Raw genomic sequence first — 5,772 nt, forward strand, 5'->3', positions numbered from 1 at the left:
ATGTCGTCCATAAGAAGTGACATTTAGGGAATTGATCTGATGATTCCAAAGGCTTTCTTTGACCATGGTTTTTATATTATTATATGTGAAAATTTCAAAATACAGAAAGTGTTGGCTCCCACGAATATGGCTTAAACATCTCACTGGATACCATTCATTGGAGTTCTCTGACTGGGTTGGTACAGCATTGAGCAACATGATATATTTGAATAGGGAAATCTGATGTGTGCCTATGAACACACATTGCTCTGGTGTTGGTGTTGATTGTACCTGGAGGCTTTGCAGAATTGCCTTGACTTCATATAGAAAAAGGCTATTTGATCCTGAGAGGCCATGCTGACATTAATGTTGCACTCAGAGATCCTCCAATCTTTTCTCATTGATTTTTTATCTCCAAAACATTTCTCAATCACATCTTTCCCATTAAATACGTCCAAATCATTCACCTCAATTTGCCATGTAGTAGGTACCATATTGTCACAATTATCTGTGTGAAAAAAAGTTCCTTTTAAACTACTGCTTTAGATTCTAGATTTTCCTTTTAGAAATATATATATATTATATATATATATAGAAGGCCTCTGGTTTTACTGTTCCCCATGCTTTCTGCGCACTCTGTTAAAACCCCTGGTACAATCACCTTACTGACTTTACTTTCCAGGAGATCTAGGTGATGCATCCATCCTTAATTTAGTTTAGTTTACTTTAGAGAGTTTAATAATTAAGACGTAATTATTCACTTCACTAGTGAAGTGTCTCCTGTCTCCACAAGTGAAGCATTTAATTATCTCCACTTAACCCATCTTAGATTAGTGAAAGGAAATCTTAAACAGTTGTTATCAAAGATTGTTGTGTTTTGACACTTGTTTAAGTATGCACATCTGTGCCAATGTCCTTTGATTGACCATGTCTACTGTCCTGCGATTGACAATTTACTGGTTTTGCGTGATTAACTGCAGGGGAGGGACAGATATTTTTTAAGACTTACCTCCAGATTAAATAACTTTCTAACAACACTATGAGATTGAAGGTGGTGCGCAGAGGGATTGGGCCTGATGCATTCATTGTTTTAGCTTTGATTGCATGTTTGTGGGAGAACAAGGGTCTTGACCCAAAACTTCATCCATTCCTTCTCTCCAGAGATGCTGCCTGTCCCGCTGAGTTACTCCAGTACTTTGTGCTATCTTCCGAACAAGAACTCTGTTTGGTTGGGATCTGTTACATTAGGTAAATACCCCAATCTCCACATAACCAGGAACCATGGCTGGGAACCTAGGCTGCATTTCTACTCGAGATATAAATGGCTTGATGTAGCTATGCTGTGCAGCAGATTTTGTAGCATATTGAAAATCAAGTAGTATACAATGCGACACGTACAGAAGACCCTCTTACCTTCAACATGCAAGCGTACAGGTACTAGTAAAGCCAGTTGATGTGATTTGTTAGGAGCTATGATGAAACCACATTAATTAGGCATTTCTATCTTATCACTGTTTTTATTCCAGTGAACCCCATGAATGGCATGTAAAATTATTAATGTTCAATAAAGGGAAAAGCACAAACGCCAGTCCTTGCAGTTCTTTCTCTATGATGCCCACTGCCACAGGTTTTATCAGCGCCTCTCAATTCTCCAGGCCAGTTCACTGGTATATATTAGTGATATAAATGATGCTGTTATGATGGTACAGCTCTATGGCACTGCTGGTTGCTATAACATCTGTAGTTCTTGATTTTCACCTGGAGAATAAGAAGAGAGCTGAAGGTGGATCTTTTACTTTACTTTTGGTTGTGTCCTAAAATCACTACTGGACTTAACAGAATGTATTGAAAAACATTATAAACTATGAATTAATTTACAAATGTGTTGTTAATTGTGATTCTGGAGTGGTGGCATTTATGTATGAATTAACCCGCTCGGCATTATTAATGTTTCATGTGTGCAATGACAATTTAAGCTATCCCCATGTTTGGTTTGTGAAGGTGATAACACACCACATGTCCGTTTCTGTGCTGTAATTTTATTTATGCAGGAGGAGCGATGGAACATTTTATTTTACAGTACGGATGCTGAAGCCATTTATTTTAACGCCAGCTTTACTTGACAGCACGAGCAATCATTTCATATCCCAAGTTCCTGCATTGTTGTGTATCAGATGGGTCAAAATGAATAACACCTTGATGAATCTGGTGGGATTGGGGAACAGCACGAGGTCACATCCTAAACTTTGTACAGTGTGGTCTTGTACCGGTCACTCATTTCTTTTCACATGCAGTGTACATCGGGTGGGAAGGGAATCTCTTGATAGCTGGTTTTGTACCCTCAAGACACTCCTGAACAGTTTCTGATTATGATACAGCTAAGTTTTTAATTTATAGCATCTCTAGAAGGCACTTAATATCAGTGGTGTTAAAGCTGGGTGATGCATTGGCTGGTGCCTGCTGTTACACAGTATGTGCTCTGTCTAATATACTTGTGCAATCTGAAACATGTACATGTGTGTACTTTTGCTTTTTTTGTAATTTATGTATACCAATAAATTTTTAAAAAGCTTCAGCCGCTTGTATTTATTTTAAACAGACAAGTATTCTTGTGATCTAATTCCAATAGCTGCCATGACTGGAGAGGACCATTCAACTATAATTCTCTATCTTTTCCAGAACTGCATGTTTGAATCTCAGCATGCAGGTTCCGACCATACGACAGTGTTTTACATACTTTTTCACATTTTCTTCCCGTTGGAGTAGTCAGTGGATTTCATACAGTTGGCCATGATCAACCAAAGAGAAAATATTTCATTTGCCGAGCTCCTTTCCAGTTGTACACAAAAAACCTTTCTCCTGGCTTAGCTTCTCTCTTCCCTCCATTGCAATTATTTTTCCTGTCTCACAAGTTTCCATCCTTAAACCTACTCTGAATCTGTGCAATGCTTCTGGCACTATTGTTAGATTTCCGCATAGCTGGAAAATATCACTCATTTTGTAATCGCCTCCACCTTCCTTTAATTCCTCCTATGTCATCAAATTTGTGTGACATCGAGTAGTAGATGATCAGAGGTTTCCTTCAATTAAAGGTTGGAAAATGGAAACAATTATCCTTGTTCCCCGCTAGAAGCGAGTTTGGTATTCTGAAAAACGCAAGGAACCATGGGATTTGTCAAAGGTCACAAGCGATAAAAGACCATCTTTGATTTTTTTTAAAACTCGGCAGCCGTTCTGCGGCATGTACACAGACCTGTGCCTCATCTGCAGCCAGGATCGAACCCGACTCTCCGGCGCCCCAATCACTGCCAAACCGCCACTGAACCATCCCTGTCCCCTCCCGAGTGCCCCCCCCCCCCCCCCCTGTCCCCTTCCGGATGGCGGCCAGAGACGTCAGGAGTCAGACGGCAGTGGGGCCCGCAGCCAGCGCGAAGAAGCAGCGCTAAATCCAGCTCAACTCTGCCTGTCTCGCCGTGTTAACCTACAGTCCTGCCTGGACTGACGGGACACCAGTCCGGAGCCGTGGAGTTAGCGCTGCTTCTCTGCACTGGCTGTAATCCTCGGCTGTCGTTCCCATAAGTCCAGGCAGGGCGGTTAGGTTAACCCGACGAGACAGGCAGAGTTGAGCTGGATTTAGCACTGCTTCTCCGCGCTGGCTGTGGGCCTGGGGGCACCGCTCTCTTCTGACTCGCGTCTCTGACCGCCTCCAGACGAGGGGACGGGCACTCAGGAGGGGACGGGAATGGTCCAGTGGTGGTTCGGCAACGATTGCGGTGCCGGAGACCCAGGATCGATCCTAGCTGCGGATGTGACGCAGGTCTGTCCATGCCGAGAGTGTTTTTCACTTGTGCCCTATGACCTGGGCATGCGCAGTTGGAATACCGAACTTGCTTATTGACTATAGCTTGTCTTCTATGTATGTAGCAACTGAGTGAAATTGAAGCTACCGTGGAAATATAAAGTTAACATTCTAGGCCCAGAACCCTTAATTTACAATATCTAAACAGTTTGAACTCAACATATTTATATTAGGTGAATTCAAGCAGCTACTGTAAGTAGGTATTACTTAAATGCTCAAACTCTCCCGAGCTCGCCCTCTTCAACGTGCCTGTTGCAGTCCCAGGGTTGGAAATCCAGATGAGGATCTGTATAGGAGAAAATAAGAGACCAATGCATAGGTATGTTACAAAACCTACCTGAATCGTCATTGGGAATCTGCCCACAGCCATGTCCGCGATTTTGGCGCTGTTTGGAGGGGGCGGGTTTAAAACGCGATTTTTACTAGGCTGTTCTAATCGCAGATGTTCAGCCTAGTAAATCATTAACGAAAAATCGCTGCAAGACCCGGTCGCAAAAGGTATTATTAGTTTTATAGGCCTCGATAATATAGTTATAATAGTTTTAAAATTACTCACTCATTCCGCAACCTCTCGCAGCCCCAGGGTTTTATAAAGCAAACAATTAAAGGTATGTACCTTATTTTTACATTAAATGGGGCATATATATAACCCTGTATATCAAGTTATCTATAGCGAGTAGTTCATTTTGGGCTTTTTATATCCCGCAGTATTTTTCTCGGCATTTGAGGGCACTAATCCAGCGCGATGCGAACATTCTAAACCAGCACGTTCACATGAACCCACTAGAAAGCCGATTTAAATGGGCATTTATTTACGGCAATTGAACACTAAATTCCTTCCATTTGGCCTATAAATTAATGTAAATTAGATATAAAAATCATGTTATATTGTGAATTATTTGTGAATAATCTTTGGACACTTAGGCTATTTAAAAATGTTGATCTTTCCTTAAGAAATGGGCTTTTGACTATCCAAGATCACAGCTTTTTTGTAATGTCCATTGAAAATCAATAGGGAACAAGATGCTAATTTCCGAGTATGAAAATGGCCATAACCTTTTTAATACTTGAGATATGAAAGTGAATTTGGTGTCAAAATAAACTTATTGTTATGCTTTATCTGATGGGATAAATTGCAGACTTGATTTTTAAAATCTCAAAATTTTGTAACATTGCTACAATGCACGACCAAAGCCGAATATCTTTAAACGTTCTTGAAATGTTTGCTAGTCTCATGATGTTTAGTTTTTGTTTGCTCAGATTTATTTCTAGAAACCTTAAGCACTGTGAATCTTGAGAAATCGTAACAGCCTGAATTTTAAAATATTTTAATTTCCCAGTGCTGAAAGAGTACGCCTATCTGAACCCTAATTCTTTATCAGGTTATCAGAGTGGCCTGCGGCTGAAGTTGCACATTCCGGGGGCGGGGGGGACGAGGGGTTTGTTGGTGTAGGGGCGGGGTTTGAGGACGAGGGGGGACTGGTTGGGAGTGGGGCGGGGTGGTTGGAGGAGGGGCGGGATTACGAGGGGATTTGAGGACGAGGGGGCGGGGCTGGTTGGGAGGGTTTGTGGAGGGGCGGGGTTTGTGGACGCGGGGCTGGTTTGAGGACGAGGGGCGGGCGAGGACGAGGGGCGTGGTTTGTGGACGAGGGGCGTGGTGATGAGGACGAGGGCGTGGTTTAGGGACGAGGGGCGTGGTTTGAGGACGAGGGGTGGGGTTTGTGGACGAGGGGCGGGGGTTTGTGGACGAGGGGCGGGTTTTGTGGACGGCGGGGGGCGGGACGAGGGGCGTGGTTTTGGGACGAGGGGGGGACTGGTTGGGAGGAGGGGCGGGGTTTGTGGACGAGGGGCGGGGTTTGTGGACGAGGGGCGGGGTTTGTGGACGAGGGGCGTGGTTTGAGGACGAGGGGCGGGGCGGGGCTTGTCTGGCACCT

Source organism: Leucoraja erinacea, chromosome 21, assembly GCF_028641065.1.
Source record: "Leucoraja erinacea ecotype New England chromosome 21, Leri_hhj_1, whole genome shotgun sequence".
NCBI classification, from domain to species: domain Eukaryota; kingdom Metazoa; phylum Chordata; class Chondrichthyes; order Rajiformes; family Rajidae; genus Leucoraja; species Leucoraja erinaceus.